Genomic DNA, 21,980 nt, shown 5'->3' on the forward strand with positions numbered 1-21,980 from the left:
CTAATACAAATAGGCATGACGCTTATCTTTAAGATAAAATCTGTTTGTTTTTTTCATCAAGCTGTATGGATGAAAGAAAGGAAGGTGAGTGTAACGTTATGCAGATTAATACAGGTTTTAATACCATAAACAGTGGCTGTGCGCTGTCACTTATGCTATGAAGTGGCCTTAACCTTTCTAAATTTTTCACAGCAGAATTTAGATATAAAGGATACAGGAAATAATGTTTAAAATGAATATGCCATGTCTAAAGCTGAATCGTCTGCTAGTGGTTCCCTCACATGACTATCCATGTACGTGTTGGTATGTTTAATTGTATTCATGTATCTGTTATTATGTTTATTACATTCATTTAGGTAATTTCTGTAACTGCATGTCATATCTGGAAGATGATTGGTCGGTGCTATGGAATCTCTGGCTCCCTATAAATATATAGATGAGCAAGATGTAGCTTCTCTACAGAGGGACTTAAATAAACTGGAGCATTGGGCGGCCAAATGGAATATGAGGTTTAACATAGATAAATGTAAGGTTATGCGTTTAGGGATCAAAAACAAGAACGCAATCTATAAATTAAATGGAATTAATTTAGGAGAATCGATAATGGAAAAGGGTTTGGGAGTGCTCGTAGACAGTAGACTTAGCAATAGTGCTCAATGTCAAGCAGCAGCTGCAAGAGAAAACAAAGTATTGGCATGCATAAAAAGGGGCATAGATGCAAGGGAAGACAGTGTAATTTTGCCACTGTATAAATTGTTACTAAGACCTCATCTTGAATATGCAGTACAGTTCTGGGCACCACTCTATAAAAAAGATATTCTGGAACTAGAAAGGGTTCAGAGAAGGGCGACAAAATTGATAAAGGATATGGAGCCATTAAGTTATGAGGAATGGTTAGCCAGTTTAGGCATGTTTACTTTAGAAAAGAGGCGTCTAAGGGGAGATATGATTACTGTGAGGAAACGGGGTGCTACTGGACTGAGAACTATGTAATCATCACCCGTTTCTCACGGTTTATTGTACTTTTTAATCCTTGGCCCAGTCTAAGTATATACACCAGAGCATTGGTGTATTATGTGTATTATTATTTCATGTTACTAGATACATTTTGCCCATACTATTACCTGTGATATTGTATGTAGTATAAATATAAACAATATTGCCATACTGTGTGAAAATATCAGAACAGCAGCAGTCATTTTGCTTGTGCTAGCTAATGTAATTACCATTTGTCTCAAATGTCTATTGTATGGGGTGCAGCTGAGATGAGGTTTGTTATCAGAACAATGCCTGAGTTAACTAGCTGGCAGCCCATGTTAATTAGCTAGGTCAACAGATAACCTGAGAGGTAATGAGGTTAGAACTTCTACTCATATGCAATGTGCCTCCACAGTAATATATTGGTTGAAATAGCATGGGGAAATGTATCAATATGTATCAATATAAATGTAATTGTATCAAAAGGTATCACAGACTTATATTGTGTAACCCTGCTGATATAATGTGTCAAAAGTCTTATTGTTCCATGTAAGCGTACAGTGTCATTCCTTGATGTACTATTGTAACCCCATGTGTAGTGTATCCAGCCAAAACAGCTAATTGAGTCAAGCCATTCTATTGTCTAATCAAGGTAATAGGGACAGTATGTCTAGCAGCTAAATTGTTGACTGGGAGGCCCCTTCTGTAAAGGGGAGGTTTGAGACATTTGACCCTACTTCCTGGGTAGAGAGAAAATAATATAGGGGAGGAGAATGCCAGGGGAAGGGGGCTAGTTTGGTGGATCCTGGTGTAGAAGACATCAGTGAAAAAGACTCTGGGCCGGGGATTGTGGTGCCGCTGGAGGGAACCCTACCAGGACAGGGTTGGTGTGAGCTAGTAACCCAGGCTAGGATAACTGTCTTGCTAAACGGTAGTGGTAATATTGCTGGAGGATACATGCTACAATTTACCCTGTAACTTGTGAACGTCTTGTGGTGTTGTGCTGTCGTAATAAAGTCTTATTTTGGATATATCCTGGTCTACCCGAGTGAGTTGAATCCCACAGAGGGCAACTTCCATCCCAGCTAAGGGTGGTATCCTCACAATTACTATGTACAAATACATTAAGGGTCAATACAGAGATCTTTCATGGGAACTTTTTACCCCAAGGACTATACACAGGACACGCGGTCACCCCCTAAGCTTAGAGGAGAGGAAATTTCACAACCAGCAAAGGAAGGGGTTCTTTACAGTAAGGGCAGTCAAGATATGGAATTCATTGCCAGGGAAGGTTGTGATGGCAGATTCAATAGATATGTTTAAGAAAGGGTTAGACAAATTTTTAGCGGAAAAGGGTATCCAGGGATATGGCCGTTAATTAAAATGAAGGATAGTAGTGGATATAGGGTAAAAATAGGACTGCAATATTTAGTCTGGGGGGATTTTCACAATTGAAACAGATTGGCGGTTGCTTACTCTGGATCAATTTCAAATATAAGTGCAGGATCGCAGGAGATCCAAAATAGGTTGAACTTGATGGACTGGTGTCTTTTTTCAACCTCATCAACTATGTTACTATATTTTGATGATGATGATTATTATTATTGTAAAATAATGTATTCTGAAAGCCAAAAGAACATTGAATTCAATAATATATTAACTAATTCATTACCTGATAACAAATACTGACTGTGTCAACTCATGCCCACTGAGCCACAAATCACAGGCATGTTCAACCATATTCATCCATGTATGGTAACCGTGTGACTTTTACTATCAATCGTTTTGTATGGCACCGTTACAGCTATTGTACTGCTACCAATGCATAACAATTCTGGACCAAAAAACTATCCAGCTCCTCCTCGTTACTGCATATGTACCTGGGCAATAGCAGGATTTATATGGGAGGACATTGTACCTTTATAGTTTCTCAAATATAAACTGGCAAGATACTCTTTATCTAAGAATAGTAAATACCAAGCATAAGTCTAATACAAAATTACACAGTGGGCTGATTCATTAAGGTACAGTTTCTGAGCGCAATCCGAGTTTATTATTATATGCACTTATTTAGGCTTTGCGTCTGCCCAAATTCAGCAAGGAACGGATCTGAAGATCATCATCATCACCATTTATTTATATAGCGCCACTAATTCTGCAGCGCTGTACAGAGAACTCACTCACATCAGTCCCTGCCCCATTGGGGCTTACAGTCTAAATCCCCTAATACACACACACACACACACACACACACACACACACACAGACTAGGGTCAATTTGTTAGCAGCCAATTAACTTTCCAGTATGTTTTTGGAGTGTGGGAGGAAACCGAAGCACCCGGAGGAAACCCACGCAAACACAGGGAGAACATACAAACTCCTCACAGATAAGGCCATGGTCGGAATGACCCCAGTGCTGTGAGGCAGAAGTGCTAACCACTGAGCCGCCGTCTGCTTTTGAAATCGGGGGCAGGTCTGCTGTGCTCTAGTACACAAGAGGCTGCAGGATACGTCCAATACCTGGATCATAAATTCGCACAGGAAAATAATAAAAAAAAATTGCATTAACGTTACCTGTTAATAATAAAGGCATTAATGTTAAAACAGTTTAAGAAAATAAAAATGTTTTCCATAGCTTTTTTCCCCACATGAAATACATTTATTAGAATGTTATTGATGTTTACTGAGCATAAAATACATTTCTTACAATTGTTTATTATTGCAAACACATGTTATAGCATGCATACGAGACTGTCATCACTACCGATCAGGACCTAGACTAGTCCTGTAGCTGTAGAAAGAGATACGGCAGAGACAAGTAACTTTAAGAATCCCAGAGCTTGATTTGGATGTGGCTGCGTGCACTTGAGTTTGGCGCACCCCTACTGTAAATTCACTGCGGCAAAACGCCCCTTCCCTGTCCAGTTCACTCCCCGGAATGTAGGCTGTAGTAAGTGTTCTTTGAGCTCGCAGGCGCATGGAACCTCCCTGTTCTGGGCATGCGCAGAGTGATTTTGCATTAGATACGCTTAAATTCAGCAGATACGTATGTTCCTTGATGAATCTGCCCCAATATGTTTATAGATTGATGACTCTACCAATTTTGGATATGTTTTCATTAGGCAATGTAGCACTCTAAGACCAAAATTGTAAAGCGTGAACTATACATTTTTTTTCCAACTCTCCAATGGTTTTGCAAAAGGGTGAATCCAGACACTATACAATTGCCCTAAAATGACATCTTTGTAAAACTGCATTTTATTAACAAGCAAAACTAAGTTTAGCCACTGAAATCTGTCCACGCTTTAATGCGTTTACTCAGACGCTCACACAATGTTTTACCTATTTATGTGAAATTGTCTATATTCAGAATATGCAGAGATTTATAGCATACCTATGACATATTTTACCATCTCTCTTCACCCTTCGTCGCTCTTCTTTTATTAACAATCCAGCAAGGTTGTTCCCGACACTGTAGCAAATGATCAAATAGCTTGTTAATGCTTCAAATTCAGGTTACAAAATTGATGATAATACGTATTATAAAAATTAAACATACATGTGTGCGCAGGGCGAAAGGTAAGCGGGGCTCGTGTTCATTTGCATACAGCAAATTAAAAATCAAGTTATTCAATCTTTAAAAAGCTTACATGTTTAATTATATCGTTAGTCCTTCAGGGAAAGGAATTTAGAACAGTAATTGTCAATTTGTCCTCTGTAACCAAGGGCAAAGTTAGCATTACAACGGGAGTACTGTGGACTTATTCTTTTTATTTCTATTGTTATGGCTGGTATTAATAGGATGAATGCCGTCTTCGGTAATACGTTTGCGGTTCTAAGGTGCTATTGTTGTATTTCGATGGACTTTTTAGGACAAGATAATCCTGAGACTAATAGTGACAGAGATTGAAAACGGCTTATGTGTGTGTGCAGACAAGTCAATGTGAGAAGATGCAGATCTTTTGGTTCATTTGAATCCAGTTGGATAGAAGCCCAGACAGACTTAGCTAAATAAACAAGTACACTATTACTTTTATGGCACACTTGCACTTTGTAGAATTTATAATTGATACAACCCCGACACCTTTGTGTCTGGTAGCTGCCCTTCGCCTTAGTGGAGCCAAGGGCAAAACTATTGAAAACTAAAGTCAAAGTCTTCACATAACATGAAATTGGCACTTCTAAAAAAAATTAATTAAATTAAACACCCTTAACCATTTGTGGGGGATAGTCAGTCCCTCAAAGATTGCAGTTTTGCCTTTACCCCATCCAATCCCTCCTTTTTTTCCAATGGGGTGCAAAATAGTTTATATTTTGCACATAACTTAAATACTGGCTGTTTTTTCATATAACACAAATACTCGATAGCTTTATATTTACACTGAAATTTAAAGTTGATCTAGGACATGCCTTACTGCAGCTACAAATCTGCCATCACATTTTAAATTTACCTCCCGCTCCAATGCAACATGGTTTTGCCTTACTTACTTGTGCTTAACTTTCCTTAATGAATCAGGCCCTATATTATTAACTGGTGACGTTAATTGAATAGTTTTTTTCTATGTTGTGACTTGATACTCCACATATGTATTGGACATATCCTGCAGTTTCTTGTTAGAGCAGAGTGGTATTTGTCAACAGAAGTATCTTCAGATCCGCTCTATGTGCGAATACCCTATGTAGGTGCGTTTTTAAAAATACGCACATTACGTTCATTTTGCGTTTGTTAATAAATCAGGAGCTGAATTTCTCTTCTCATTTTAAATTTGCTTTCCTGCATTGCAAACTGGTTTTATCTCTGCTTGGTAGAAACCAGTAGTCAACCTGTATTCCTTTCAGAAAGCCAAGAATTCCAGCAGCCTTAACTCAGAAATGTGGTCTAACTTAATGTTCTCACATGTGGTCCTTCTCCAGCTGTGCCACTCATATTGAGTCATTAAACAGATGTCTAACAAGGACAAATCTTACTCCAGCTGGGCCTCATAGAATTTCCTCCTAATGCCCTCCCATGTGGTGGAGAAACAGGGGATCTACAGCCGTTCTACCACATATTTCTTGGTCGTGCCTTAAGACTAGTGCACGTTGGTCTACAACATGCCCCTAAACCCCACTATGTCAAGCAATCAAGCAACCTGCCCCTATTGAAGAAAATCATAAGCAAGATACAATGACTAGATAGAAAACTATTGCTCCTAACTAAAGTAAAAGTCCGGGAGACATGCAATAGATTTATTAAACTGATATACAGTCCTCACAAATATATACTGTCAACTTCGTACCATCATCATCATCATCACTATTTAGTTATATAGCGCCACTAATTCCGCAGCGCTATACAGAGAACTCACTCACATCAGTCCCTGCCCCATTGGAGCTTACAGTCTAAATTCCCTAACACACACACACACACACACACACAGACACCGAGTCAATTTGTTAGCAGCCAGTTAACCTACCAGTATGATTTTGGAATGTGGGAGGAAACTGGAGCACCCGGAGGAAAACCACGCAAACACGGGGAGAACATACAAACTCCTCACAGATAAGGCCATGGTTGGGAATTGAACTCATGACCTCAGTGCTGTAAGGCAGAAGTGCTAACCACTAAGCCACCGTGCTACCAGGAGTTTGTTAATATAAAATAATTATTATTTGTTCCCTTCACTCCCGTTCCCTTTCTTTTTTCTAGAGCTTTTCTCTTGTAATAATAACTGATGAATTAAACAAATGTATATGACATATTCATTCTGAATGTTGCCAAGTGCAACATTAACTCCAACTATGCCACTGTGTGTTGTACTTATTTTGTTTTTCTTTTCACGCTAGTGCCTTAAAGATGAAAGATTAATAGCCAGGATCAATGTAAACCTTGAGAATGCGCCATCAGCCAGGATAATATATAAGGCCGACCGTAGGAGGTCATTGACGGCTGACAGGCATCGTAAAACTTGCAATATTTTGTTATGTCCTTACCACTGCTCTTTTGACTTTCTCTTCTGTAGGGAGTGTCTACGAAGACGTATTTTGAGCCTAGCAAATTACAAAATAAAAATGGCTACTTTGAGAGACTGTTTTTTAAATGGAGAGGAGAGCAAACTTGGATACATCACTTTGAACAGGTTAGGTATGAAATGTAGACAATGGAAATATCGGCAGTCTAAATGCCAACACTTCCATTCTGGTGACAGCTTCAAAATGTCAACATTGTCGACATTCACAATGTCGACAGTCACAATGCCGACACTAAAAGAACAATGCCGGGGGTCGACCTGCCAACACAAAACAGTTAGACTTTATTCGTTTTTCTTTTTCAGTTTTTTTAACTGTTTTGTGCCATCTACATTGCTTTTTTAATGTCAGCATTGTGAATGTCGACAATCCCACTGTCAACATTTTGGAGCTTGTCACCAGAATGGAAGTTTCGGCCTTTACCCTGCTGACATTTTCATGTGGACGGGATAACTGCCGCATTCTCCATTGTCGAAATATGACTGCATCCCCTTTCAACTGTATTGAGTCACAAAGTTTTCCAGCAGACTAACAGGCTTGATTTTAATACCGAATGTTGTCCTTAGTTGATGTTAACTTGGATTTTCAGACAGTGTTTGCAAATTGTTTCCAAACAGGCAATTGTATGCAGAAACAGGCACAAATTTGGTGAAAACCACACTGTTTCCAGTGGCCAAAATCATCAAGCACATATTCTGGTATTTCCATGATGTTTTGGCCACTGGGGACATTTGCTATTGGAGTCTATGTTTGATAATGGAAATACGTCTCATGTTGAGGTTTCACTTTAGAACAAAGCTTCCTTCAATTCAACACTATCATTCTTAGTTGTATTCACTGTCACATTTACTGGCATTATATCATAAGACTTCCTGGTAACTCTTTGACATCTCCAAAATTAATTTTTGTCATTTCCCAAAGAAACATATTTATGCTCGTGTACCGCTGTCCGAATTATATAAAATGGCTAAAACTCATTTAACCTTGTGGCTGTGTTACATTATTAGCCGTGTTTTATACCTGCGCCCAGTAAAAGTATAGACTGACAAGTTACATCATATTGTATAGAAGACATAAAAAATTAAATTATAAAAAGAAACCATCTATTATTGGATTTACTGTGACTCTGGTACTATACGCCATGCTGGTTAATGGCTCAAAATTAGGTTCTATGGTGCTGAGAGCGGGGGTACGGAGGACAGAGAGGGAAGAACGGGTGGGGGCAAAAGAAAGACAAGGTGACAGCCAAGAGGGGTCAAATGTTTTTGTTAACACAGCCGGAACATTTTCGAGGACGTCTTGTTTTGTGCCAGCTGTTTAAATTACATTGAACATCGTATTTATTCTTACAATGTGTATGTAAAGTCCGCTTCATGGGACTATGCAGAGAAATCATTACTAACCTCCAAAGCAGTTTGTTGGGTACATTAATATATGTCCTTGTAGTCTATTATTTATTCTCTGTCCATGTCAAGACTCCTATTCTGATGTCACTTAGCAACCTGCGACCTTTGTTCTCTACATAACAGATGTGAGTGTGGCAGAGATAGAGGCGAATGATGTCTATTCTAACCGCCAACAAGGAACTGCACCACAAATGTGTATAATTGATACAGTGCTCAATCTGGAACTCTCTACCTTCCTATCTATCCATCAAAGGCACCTGCCACATTCACATATAGCACTCATTACAATGTTCAGAGATGGGCAAAGATATTTCCTGTGGTTCGGTTCAACAAACTGGTTGTGATATTGGCTGAAGGGCCTCATTTAGAGTATGGAGAAAAAAAATACTCTTGGACAACCCATGTTGCAATGCAAGGGTACAAATGAAGTTTTTTCATTTTTGCATGCAGGGAAAAGTTTGCATGTAGCACACAAATGTTGGGCATCTTTAGTCTTCCACTGCAATTTAGAGTTGAGCTAAGACACACCCCCCTCCCTCGACTCTAAATTTTCAAACACTTGTTAATGGTATAAAATTTAGTATGCTGTAAATTTGTTGTTGTATTTGATTTAAAAAATAAATGTTAAAATACGATTTTGATAAAAAATATTTTCAAATAAAGTTTGCTCCAAATGCTTACTATTTTTAAACTTCATTTTGAGTAAAGCTCCCCCTCTCAGAGGAAAACTCTTCCCAGGGAGAGGCCCAGTGGGACGCTTCCCCTGGAATCCCTATCTTAACCTTGCAATGGCAGCTTGATTGGCAGCACTAGGTGCCATCTTGTTAACCCAGAAGATACCAGAGAGGTGGAGCTGTGGGGTGAGATTCATCAGGGAGTGAGCTCTGAAAGCAGTCACATGTTCCAGTTGCCTGAACCAATCAATAAGGTGGAGCTTTCAGAGCACGCTCCTCATTGGCTACATTACCCTGCTGCTCTTTCTCTCCCCGACAAGGTAGGACATTTACAATCCCATGTCAGGTGGGGCTGGTGGGGAAAAGGGCAATGGTATGTACTCAGTTGTGTGCATAAGGTCTGTCTTTAATAAGCTCCCCAACGTCCCCAATGTTTTAAACACAGCTTGTTTTTCTGTGTTGTAGAATTACAGTCATGGCCAAAAGTTTTGAGAATGACACAAGTATTGGTTTTCACAAAGTTTGCTGTTTCAGTGTTTTTAGACCTTTTTGTCAGATGTTGCTATGGTATACTGAAGTAAAATGACAAGTATTTCATAAGTGTCAAAGGCTTTTATTGACAATTACATTAAGTTAATGCAAAGAGTCAATATTTGCAGTGTTGACCCTTCTTTTTGAAGACCTCTGCAATTCGCCTGGCATGCTGTCAATCAACTTCTGGGCCACATACTGACTGATGGCCGCCTATTCTTGCCTAATCAATGCTTGGAGTTTGTCAGAATTTGTGGGTTTTTGTTTGTCCACCCGCCTCTTGAGGATTGACCACAAGTTCTCAATGAGATTAAGTTCTGGGGAGTTTCCTGGACATGGACCCAAAATTTCGGTGTTCTGATTCGGAGCCACTTAGTTATCACTTTTGCCTTATGGCAAGGTGCTCCATCATGCTGGAAAAGGCATTGTTCATCACCAAACTGTTCTTGGATGGTTGGGAGACGTTGCTTTTGGAGAATGTTTTGGTACCAGTCTTTATTCATGGCTGTGTTCTTAGGCAAAATTGTGAGTGATTCCACTCCCTTGGCTGAGAAGCAGCCTCACACATGAATGGTCTCAGGATGCTTTACTGTTGGCATGTCACAGGACTGATGGTAGCGCTCACCTTTCCTTCTCCGGACAAGCGTTTTTCTAGATGCCCCAAACAATCTGAAAGGTGATTTATCAGAGAAAATGACTTTACCCCAGTCCTCAGCAGTCCAATCCCTGTACCTTTTGCAGAATATCAGTCTGTCCCTGATGTTTTTGCTGGAGAGAAGTGGCTTCTTTGCTGGCCTTCTTGACACCAGGCCATCCTCCAAAAGTCTTCACCTCACTGTGCGTGCAGACGGTCCTGGTGCTTGCTGGATGTTCTTGGGCACCCTGAAGCCTTCTTCACAACTATTGAACCTCTCTCCTTGAAGTTCTTGATGATTCGATAAATGGTTGATTTAGGGGCAATCTTACTAGCAGCAATATCCTTGCCTGTGAAGCCCTTTCTGTGCAAAGCAATGAGGACTGCTCGTGTTTCCTTGCAGATTTTGCGGCAGGGCTGAAATGCAGTGGAAATGTTGTTTTTGGGATAAAGTTCAGTGTCAAAGCAAAGAGGGAATTTAAAAATAATTGCAATTCATCTGATCACTCTTCATGACATTCTGGAGCATATGCTAATTACCATCCTAAAAACTGAGGCAGCAGACTTTGTGAAAAACAATATTTGTGTCATTCTCAAAACTTTTAGCTATACCTGTATAGGTAAAAGTGGATGCACTCAATTAGCTACCAAAAATTAACACAAACTGCTCTGCATAGTCCATAAAGATAAATTTCCTATCTTCAATAGTTCAAATGAACAGACCAGCACTAGCAAACATAAATCCAAAAACATTTATTAGAAATATAGAAAGCTACAAGAAAAATCCAAAAGTACAAGAAAAATCCCCACCAAAACATAAAAGGAAAAAATATACATTGCAAAACATTTCCTGCCCAACGATCGTTACCTATAGATACACTCAACCCATTTTAACAGCCACTTAAAACAATATTGGAAATATGAATAAATTTGTAGAAAATATGGACTATAGCCAAGATTTTTACTTATAAATAAACAATGATTCAAATAATCATCTTTACAGGCATTATGAAACTCCCATACCATGCTGTAGGCAAGACAGACTTCATTATGTTAGCAAACATTATGCTTTGTGTAGCCTCAACGTCAAACAGAGTCTATAACTATTTGTGCAATGCAATAAAGAAAGCACGTCAGTTAGGTTTGTTTAAAGGTGTTACAAATCAATATACACAACCTAGCAGTAGCAAGGTTAAATCTGATCTACCCTTCTCTCCTACTTAAACCACTGTGTTACTCTCACGTGGCTGTTTTTCTACTCCTTTATGATATAAACTCCAACAGAACATAATCTTGGTTGAAATGCCTCTTTCAGAAATTAATGTTACATGTTTTCTACCATTAAGCTTTACAATATGAGCTACAGCCCTCATGCCTACATTATTTATGAACCAAACTATTTTGCGAAAAAAAAGATATTTTATTTCCATTGTTAAGTTTGGCAATTACGTTTCACTCGAGGCTCAGAAATCAAAATCTAAAAAACGAGTTTGTACATATTCATAAAGTGCTGTCGGCAACACAATGTAGTATTTGAGATTAGTACAAATGATTTTATTTTTTAAGATTGCATATTAAAATGAAACTAAACGAATCAGGGAAAAGTTTTAGGGCTAATTATTCAAGACATTTTGTTCTTTTCTTTTACCCTTTAGGGCATTGTCTCCACTGGGCAGTCACCGAAATGTTATCTACAGTCAGTGTCCCAGAATATAAAGTTATTGGTACCATGTAGAAACTAATACCTAAGAGAACATATTTCACATATTTTAGACGGTAATGAATTCTAACCCCTAGGATATAAAGAATAACTTGGAATCACAAAGTCACCCAACATGGACGATAATGGCATAATTTACTAATAAAAACAAAAACGAATGTTCATTTATATCGAATCGTAACTTTTTTTTTACAGTCTGTGATAAACTAATGTGTCAGCACGATTTGCTTTCAGGATTGACCTTAACATAAGTCTTAAGGGCAAATTAAATTAGCCGCGAGGTTCTGTGGTAACCTCGTGGCTACCTTACCGCACGATAGTGGTTGGCTTTGCCCTTATGTGCCCATAAACATTTCCATGAGGTTACTATGGAGTAATTGAATCGGTCTCATAGTGTAGACGTTCTTAATTACTAAGTAGAGATAAGTGAAGCTTAGGGAAAATGTTGCACTAATCGAGTTTCACAGTGGAATATTCCATCCAGCGATACAATCTACATTGGGTGCCGCTGTCGCACCGCCATTGCGCAGATTGCAAATCCGCACTGTATTTGTAGTTTCGCTCATTTTTATTAATAATACATTGTTTTCTCTATTATTTTGTTTATGCGTTTCCCTCCATCCGGATTAACAATTTACTGACATTTACTAACTGCACAGACGCACGGAGCATTCCATCTGTCGGCAGGGATGGTTAAATGGTTATTTCCCACCCTTCCCTCTATCCACCAATGAGGAGGAAGGGGTGTGTCACTATGTTGCGCAGCAGATGCCCAGTGCGGAGATGAAAGTACTGAGTGCCGCTGCCATGTCAGTTCAGCTGTGAGTCAGAATCCCAGCTGAGCAACAAATCCCCCAGCTCGACATGTCCCCTGGGCACCCACTATGCAAAACCATTGAGCCAGCTGTTATTATAAACATGCTGAGCTGAGTGCCCATAGGATTATAAAACAGTTCACTAGAGTGCCCATATGCTTATATAACAGTTCACTAGAGTGCCCATATGATAATATAACAGTTCACTAGAGTGCCCATATGATAATATAACAGTTCACTAGAGTGCCCATATGATAATATAACAGTTCACTAGAGTGCCCATATGATAATATAACAGTTCACTAGAGTGATATGATAATATAACAGTTCACTAGAGTACCCATATGATAATATAACAGTTCACTAGAGTGCCCATATGATAATATAAAGTTCACTAGAGTGATATGATATGAGTGTCTGGTGCTGAGACAATGGGAACCAAGCAATGCTAAATAAAACCGGCGGCGCAATTCTCACTCCCTCACTGACTTATAAGAAGCGGAAGTGAAGCCACAGTTGCTCTAAAGTCATTTCAATATTGCTGTTGCGTTGCCAGGCCAGACATGATAGACGTGAGCATCATTAACTCAGTTACTGTTGGGAGCAGAGAGATTTTCTTTCAAATAAATGGGATTCAGTACATCACCAATAATCTGAAAATCTTGTTTTTGCATATGGACGCTTAGAGGGGAGAATCACACCCCTATCTTGTATTCAGCAAGTCCTGATTCGTTCAACTGCTGGCATCAGAAAATGCTAAATTTTGCACCCCTGCAGTTGATGGCATGTGTGTTTGCTGCAAATCGTGCACATTTGGGCAAAAAACAGGGCACATTTTCATTACTGGGTCACCCAAAAAAGTTGCTTAAATGTTAAATAAGTGAGTTATAATATAAATGGTGTTTAATTTGTTGAATTTTTTATACATTTGCTTTAATTCAGTCATTGTTATTTACTTTGCCATTTAATTCAATTGCATATTTCACAGTAATTTTTAGTAGCATGACAAATATCTCTTTGCATCTTGTTATCACAGCACAGATTTTAGTACATTATATCTCAGAATGTGCTATGCTTTTATTCTACTACCTGTGATTTTATTCAAAATTAGATTTCAAAATGCAACTTTGTTTCACATTCTGATGTTCTTTGCAGAAAATCAAACTTCAAAATCTTTTCACTCGTCTCCAACTGTTACTTTGAAAGGGGTATTCTGAAGGCAAAGTCTCTCTGATGTTGGTAATCTAAGCCAGCAAACAGCCAGGAAATGAAAAATAAGCTTAAACATTAAAAAATCTAGTGGTGGGTGGAGTTCAGAACGATAAGATATACAAAATACTTTGTACTATTTGCTTTTTGTCTGTCGTGGAACCAATCCAGATGGTCTCCCTAAAGGATCCAGGGGTCCAGTACTTTCCAAGACAGCTGTGTGATCATAATTTTCCCATTGACACGGATAGAAAGGGAACATGATAATTATTATTTTTGTCATAAGGGAAGGAGGCAGGGTGGCAGGTCCTGATTGATCTCTTAATGAATCGTGAACATAAATGCCACTTATACTGGGTACACTGTGCCACTTTAAGAAGAATCCTTTTATTTATTGTTTTCTAAATATGCAATTGTGATGTTCAAACTGTAAGTCCTCAGGAATTGTCAACTAATATGGGTAAGGAAAATGCCAAACCTGCCATGGCTATATTAGTCCCCTACTTGTAACTCTCTAAACTTATCTCTCAACTGCAGCTCTCTCTATATTTCTACCTTTAGTACTCGGCTCAACACACCTCTGGTCGACTACCAGACAAGGTCAAAAATATCACAATGGGATTGAACTTGAACCTGACATGGACACTGATCACACTCGGAAAGACTCCTCAGAACTGGGTTAGGGTAGGGCATCAGGGTACTAGATCTCAAACTTCTGTACTTCCATCTCTATCTGTGGGGGTCTCACATAAATAAACCAGTTTATACAATCAGCCACTCTTCCGTAGAATATTATAGGGCCATTTTTAAATCGTTCTACCTTGCCAAACACTTCCAATACCCTCCCCAGGGCTGTACCTTTTTCGCCTAAGGGGCAAACACCACTAAATGGGGCTTAGCCTATAGGGTATTACAATCTTCCTTGATTAGATTAAGAACAATGAGTCACACTTGGATGGTCTATTATTCAAACTTCCCAAGGCATAGTTTACACTAAATAACGAGAGAAATAAAGTTGACACACAGTAGGTCACTCAGTTATTGAACATGATCTAAATACAAATGCATGGAGACGATATAAAAGTGGAAATTAAACTCCACCCATAAGTTACCCATCAGGAAATAAAATTAACTTTCATATAGAGTCCTTCTATCTCCGTGTGATTATAGTCTAGATGCTAAAACTCACTGATAGAACTATGAGTCCTCCAGATCATTGGCTCCAGATCGCTCAACAATTTAAATATTACACTTAGTTCAGTGAAATACTTTTATTTGACGTAAGAACGGACAACAAGCACCTGCCTTTGTCTCTCTGTTCTGAGGATTAAAATAGACAAGTGGCTTTCTGGGATCCCTCCCAGTAATGTAAGAACAACATTTTAACCCAAGAATAAAGTCACAGTACTTTCATGTGGCTCAGACATTATACAACAAAGTTTAAAGATATGGATCTGGATAGTACTTGAAAGTTCCCTGTTCCTTTGCCATAGTCCATCACAAAGAGGTCATTCTGCGAAAGGCTTTGCTCAACTCCTCTTTAATATAAGACATCATTTATTTGCTCTTTCCTATTATGAGGGATCCTTACACCCAATTGTATCTGTTGTTCTCCACCTCATCGAAAAATCCATTTTGGACAGAGCAATTGCTCCTTGACTACAACTCAGGGGCAAAAGCAGAATTTGTAGAGAGGGGTTTCCACACCACGCCACCAGTGGGCGTGACCAGCATGCATGGGGGTGTGGCTATAATATTAGACAGTGCTTGGCTGCTCTCCAACTCTTCCTATCCCTATAATATACATGGGCAATGCTGCGTCCACTACTGTTAGGTGCACGCAGCTCTCCCTTTTCAAGCAGAGCCATGTGAAGAGGGGGCAGGGTTCAGCCACCTAAATTATACAGTGCCCCAGGCTAGAAGGAGGATTTCCAGGCACTAGGAACCCCCCCATCCCCTCGGTTTGCCTATGCAACTGTACTTACTCTATTGCCTGTTCCATGCTGCCTCCAGCAATAATTATTCCTTGAAACACTGCTCCTTTGCTGGTGTTGCTTTAACACTGATTAACCAATGCTGCAAGTAATTCATTGCAAGAACTAAAACGGGAGAACTGAGTTGAGACAAATGAGAACTGAAAGCAGAGCAGGCGTTGCAACAATACACTAAGCTGCAGGTAGCTAATGCAACTGTGTTTGGTCATAAACTAGCTTTCTGTCTATACTGTATTTAAAGAAGAACGCCAACCATCTGCAGAGTTTCTGTGATTTACTGATAAATTGTTTCTTGCTGGTTATTTCCATGATGCAGTTGACAACACCAACCATACTGTTTTGCCATTGGCTGTGCCAGTTGACAGCCAGCTGAGGTTGTCAATTATTAGTCAGCAGTGCTGTCAGTTGTACTATGTAAAGACAGAGGAGCAGGAAATCAGCGGTTTCTGTAGCTAGGGAACATTATGGATATAATACAGTAAAATATTTGGATTGTACCTTACCTATACCTAAAGTAATAACATAGAACCCAATGTCCTTTGCAAACTGGTTTATAAAGACTCCGCATTTAAAAATGGCCTTTTTTTTTCATAAAAGCAGAAAAAAAGAACATTCTGGTATTTTGCATGAAAATATATATTACATTTTGATCGTGCTGCAATCTTCAAAACACTGATGCTATTTTGGTTTGCAAATTCCACAGTATGTCAGACAATGTATGCTTTAGCTATGGAAGCAGTATATTAAATATGAGTTTATGCAAATAAAATGTAGGAAAGAAATATTTGCAAAGATAAAAAAAAAAAACTGATTTCTCAGACTTTTAAGAAGTTAGCTGCCAAAACAAAGGCTCCTTGTGCAAATGGATGTTTCCTTTAACCAAAAGGTCTTCAGGAATGACGAAAACGCTGTATATTCAATGTTTTATAAATAGTTGCGCTTTAACTATTCAAAAGTTAAAGAAAGCTGACTACAATTTTAGATGGTAGATATGTTTTAATGGAAACACTTTTATACAGTATAATATTTTTTTAAAAAATATTAGATTGAATGATTTACATTTTTTTTAGTAATGTATTTTAATAACATCTTAAACACTCCTAGAAATGACATATTCTGTAATGTGCCCATTGTATTTAAATGGAAGATAGTGTATATTCAGCCCAATTTACACAGTAATGGGGCTGTGACATATTAACCGGTGCTAGTCATTAAAACGATGACCGTCTCGCAGATGCCAGAGATGCCGACAGGAATACAGCGAAGGTGTATTTCCCGAAGCACTGGTAATACTGACAGCTTAAAACAGTGACTGGAAACCATGGCGACGAATGAAGAAGCCGGCAGGTAAGGATGACGTCACTTTCATGCCGCTCATTATATTTGCTGTTCTTAACCTGGTATTTTAAGGAGCCGCTGCCTGTAAAATGTTATTTAGAAAGTCTAATACATTGTGCAGGTGGCGCCTCCTTAAAAAACCTCCAGGTATTTTTTTAAAGAAAACTGTTCACAATCACATTTGCTATTTTTAACCTACTTCCATTACATTCCAAAAATAGAGGAAAACAAATATGTAAGTGGAAAATTGTTAGTCAAGTTAGCCAGTGCTGAAATCTCTCCACTGGCACCCCCTTCTTGAGGCAAGTGCTTACTCTTCTCCATACAGACCTTTTCCTGCTTGGAGTGCTCACATAATTGAGGGGATAATGAGTGCCAAGTTTGAGCCATAAGTAAATTAACATAGCTTTATAGTAAGGATAAGTTCTATCAAGTTTAACCTTTTTCTAAATTTGAATTGTGTTGATCCAGAGGAAGGCAAAACAGCCAAGTAGACAGGTGACAATTTAAACTCACTATGAGAAACTTTTTGACATCTGACCTTAAAAATTGGTGGTTACATATGTTGGGTAATGCTGAATTCCATAGGCAGCCAATGACCTAAAAAGTTAGGTAACCCATACCAACCAATTGGAAATCAGCTATGCGACGGCCAATAAATGTTGTCTAAATTAGACATTGGAGCTTACAGTTTAAATCCCCTAACATACACACACAGACAGAGAGAGATTAAGGTCAATTTAATAGCAGCCAATTAACCTACTAGTATGTTTTTTGGAGTGTGGGAGGAAACCGGAGCACCCGGAGGAAACCCACGCAAACACGGGGAGAACATACAAACTCCACACAGATAAGGCCATGGTCAGGAACCGATCTCATGACCTCAGTGCTTTGAGGCAGAAGTGCTATATATTATATTTTACATAAAATGTAGAGAGAGAGAGAGAGTCCAAGTACCTTCTGAGACTACAGTCACGCTCAATGTCCACGGATAATTGAATTAAGCTTATTCCTCGGCCAATACACACATAAATCACATCCTATTCCACTTGGCATGTGCCAACCTTTCAACAACATCTTATTACATTTAATATCGCTCATCAATCACTATAAATCTTGAAGAGATTAAACATTCACATGAACAGCACTTTTGAATTTCGTCCTTTAAATTTATGTATGAATCCTGTGTCCCAAGTCTACCAGCAACCATATATCTTAAAGATTTTAGTGTCAAATATGTCATTTAATAGTATTTTCCGGCACTGGTGCTAATTAGACATTCTTGTTGTGTGTTGTTTTTTTTTTTTCCTCCACTGAAATGATGAAGAGTTCTGAATGTAATTTGGAGAGCTCACTTTTCTTTCATATTGTCATTTAGATGTGACATTATTTTACAGCAATGAACTCGAGGTTATCTGTTATGACTTAATTGGAAGAATGGAGTAATGGTGTTTTATTAAGGGATCTGCATGCCAAATGATCCACTTCATTAAATTTGATCCCCCTCCCTCTCTTGAGAGGATAACTTAGACAACTTAGAAGACCGATAATTACTTGGTTATACAGGTCTCTTTCAATGTTAGTAGTTTTCTAGCTAATTATCATGCCTTAAATGGCCTGCAAGCTGGGAGTTATGTCCTATACATCATTTGTATAAAACAATAGTATCTGCCTTACCAGGGGCTGGCTGGCAAATTTTAGCCTGAGTGGGTGAGACTTGGCTCAGCAACCTATTAGGTACATTTTAAAGGGGAAAAAAATGCAGGTAGTCCAGTGACCCAGACCAAGGTAGCCCACTATGGGACCAGCCCGGGAGGCAGATGAGGTCCACGAGGAGAATGAAACCAGGGAGAGGTTGCTAAATGTGCAATTCTCTTCCCCAAATGACCATACCTCTCAATGGTGCCGATTTCGGGGGAACAGTTCCATTCCTAAAGTACTGTTCGCCGTCCTGGCATTTAGAGTTTTGTCCTGACTTCCGGCACTGTACGGAGATTTGTTTGGCTCACCCAATGGCAGGAAAATGGATGGGGCATCCACTTAACCCCTCATCTACTCTGCTCGATATTCCCTCTTTCCCCTGGCCCCTTCTTCTCTCCCCTGGCATCACCAGCTCCCTCTTATGTCTGGTTTGTCCACCCTCCCTTAGGATGTAAGCTCTTATGAGCAGGGCCCCTCTTCCCCCGTGTCTCCATACCTGTTCTTCTGCTCTGTCCTTACTCCTTATGGCTGTCCCGGAGTTACTGAAGCATTGGTACTTTGTGTTTATCGTTCTGTACTGTTTAACCCTGTATGGTCTACTGTTTGTACTATGTACGGCGCTGCGGAAACCATGTGGCGCCCAACAAATAAATGATAATAATAATAATAATGGGGCAGTCTAGGCATGCCCGACTGGGGGACATGGCATGGCCCCATTGTGATTTAACCACCCACCCAACAGGATGTGTCCAAGCACCCTGTCCCAAATTAGTAGTCTGACATTGAGTTCAGGACTTTGTAGCCTCTTCAAAATCCATTACACCAGTCTCCAGAATGGGACATGTGAGTACTCCATTCCACTGATTGCTACATCTTGTGTTTTCATGAACCTTTATACAGAATTATATATTTTATATATATATATATATATATATATATATATATATATATATATATATGATCTCATCTCTTATATTTTGCCCATTTTGCTTTGATCGCCGTGGTTGATAGCATATTTGGGTCATTTCTAGTATATTAGTAAATGATCATTGTATAATAAATAAATAAGCACATTTGTGTTTTTGTGATGTTCCACCTTTTTTTTTTACTATCCGTCTTTAATTTTAATCCATAAAGTGGTTCATGGTTCAGGTTATGATTACTAGTTGTTTTTCAAATACGGTAGTAATTTAGCAATCCCAATCTATTACAATATTTCTACCACAATGGAACCTGACTTGTTATAAAAAATAGAATATAACATCTATTTATTATACAGCAGGTCAATAAATATAAAATAATATTACCTGTCTCCTAACATTGTCCTGGAGGTAATTGGGATGTGGTCAATGAACATAAAAGACAGATAAAGTAAAGGATTATTGCTCACGGGCATTAATTAGTCTTACTGCTCCAATCAGAGTCAGTTCAAATGTAAGGCATTGTTTTATTCTCATTCATCAAAGAGGAAAAGACTGTTAGCAAAGTCCGCTGCTGGTCTATTCCTCTATGATGAATGTCAGCATATATCCAATACTCTATCACTGGACTCTGCTTTATATCCTATTGGAGGTGGGACCAAGATAGGATTAGGAGATAGGATGAAGGATCTCCTCAATTAGAAGAGGATATTCAGTTGTTATATACAATTCTATCTGCATATGCATCTTTGTCTACATCAGACACATCCGCTTTGTATGACTGAGATTGGATATTATTACATTGTATTTGACAGACACTAGGGTCAATTTCAAAATTGACCCTAGTGTCTGTCTGTGTGTGTGTGTGTATATTAGGGAATTTAGACTGTAAGCTCCAATGGGGCAAGGACTGATGTGAATGAGTTCTCTCTGTACAGCGCTGCGGAATCAGTGGCGCTATATAAATAAATGATGATGATGATTTATTTTTACACTTGAAATTAAAAAATGCTGATATTTCTCTCATAACACAATGCGGTACATTTATACATTTATAAAAAATAGCTCATAGTGAAATGTGTGGGGTTACCTATAGCAACTATTCAGATTCCCATAACAACCAACTAGACAGTAGGCACCTGGTTGGTTGCCATGGACAACACTTCTCTTTTCATTTATAATAGTTTTCATAAATGTCTCCTTAAATCAGTGATGGGCAACCTGATACACTTCAGGGGTAGAATGCTGCGGCCCTCTAACCCTCAAAAGGGCCACACATGAACCTTATTTTCAGTATTTAGTTAAAACAATACATTTAATCAAAGAAAGAGACACCTCTCTGTAATAACAAATCAGCAGGCATTCTTCTTGAAGTGTTTCAGAATGACCATCGCTGCCTTAAGTGATCTATCACAGTATATCTGGGTCAATGGAACATTACTAAATAAATATAAAAAAATAAAATAAAATTTTTCTAAATTACTTTGTAGAAATAAAATAGAAATGTCATTCATTGCCAACAGTTCCTGAAACATTAAAAAAAAAAACAATTAAACAGCTATAAAAACGACATTATTCCAGTAGCTGCATATTAATTTAATGTGAATGATTTGAAACAATATCAAGTATCAAATTATCAAAGCAGCATCATCTAAATAGTATACATATTCAAATAATAATAATAATAATAATAATAATATATAAGAGTATATACAGGGTCTTTTTTCTGATGTTTCATTGTCTGCAGAGACGTTTCATTAGGGTGTATCTTCATATTCTTAAGTTGTATTTACCAAGCTCCCCATTCGTTACTTTTGGAGGGTTGAACAACAGATCTTCTATTGTTTATATATAATATATAAACAATAGAAGATTAATATATATTGTGAGGATACCAGGTTTTTAGAACTGAAGTTCACTAGGTTACCCGGCCCTCCTTAGGTTCAGAAATCACAAAGGAGGAGAATGAAAAGATACAACACTGTCTTTACTTTTCTTACAGTTAAACAACAGAATATAAAACTGCACACTTTGAAGAATGGGTCAGCGGA

Source organism: Mixophyes fleayi, chromosome 11 (genome assembly GCF_038048845.1).
Source record: "Mixophyes fleayi isolate aMixFle1 chromosome 11, aMixFle1.hap1, whole genome shotgun sequence".
Lineage (NCBI taxonomy): Eukaryota > Metazoa > Chordata > Amphibia > Anura > Limnodynastidae > Mixophyes > Mixophyes fleayi.